Raw genomic sequence first — 448 nt, forward strand, 5'->3', positions numbered from 1 at the left:
GTGTGCAAACTACAGGGTGTGGCATCACAATCAGAGGCCTATCTTAAAAGCCTCAAGCTGATGAGCAGGTAGGTGGCCTTCAGTGCTCTTCCCAATAAAGCTACAAACACTGAAGAGGAAATTTATCTACAGTGTTCCTCCCCAAGTCCTCCCAGAGCCACACCCCATCCCTACCCACACAATCTTATATATGTCCCTCCCCCAAACACACAAAAAATGAAAATAAACAAACAGGTTAAGAGCCCAGTGTGACAAAAAATAGCAAAACAAAAACCCCTGGGACTGGGAGATGGCTCAGCCGGTAAGAGCACTGACTGCTCTTCCCAAGGTCCTGAGTTCCGATCCCAGCAACCACATGGTGGCTCACAACTACCCGTAATGAGATTGGACGCCCTCTTCTGGTGCATCTAAAGATAGCTACAGTGAAGTATGCCGGAGTGAGGCGGGG

At 48.9% G+C, this 448-nt stretch overlaps 1 protein-coding gene across 1 annotated transcript in view; it reads left to right on the plus strand.

Annotated features, from left to right (window-relative positions):
• Window positions 1–448, plus strand: part of Ttc3 (tetratricopeptide repeat domain 3) — a 108,703-nt gene that overhangs the window by 96,094 nt on the left and 12,161 nt on the right. The gene's annotated exons all lie outside the window — the stretch shown is intronic.

The sequence above is a fragment of the Mastomys coucha genome, unplaced genomic scaffold (genome assembly GCF_008632895.1).
Source record: "Mastomys coucha isolate ucsf_1 unplaced genomic scaffold, UCSF_Mcou_1 pScaffold12, whole genome shotgun sequence".
Lineage (NCBI taxonomy): Eukaryota > Metazoa > Chordata > Mammalia > Rodentia > Muridae > Mastomys > Mastomys coucha.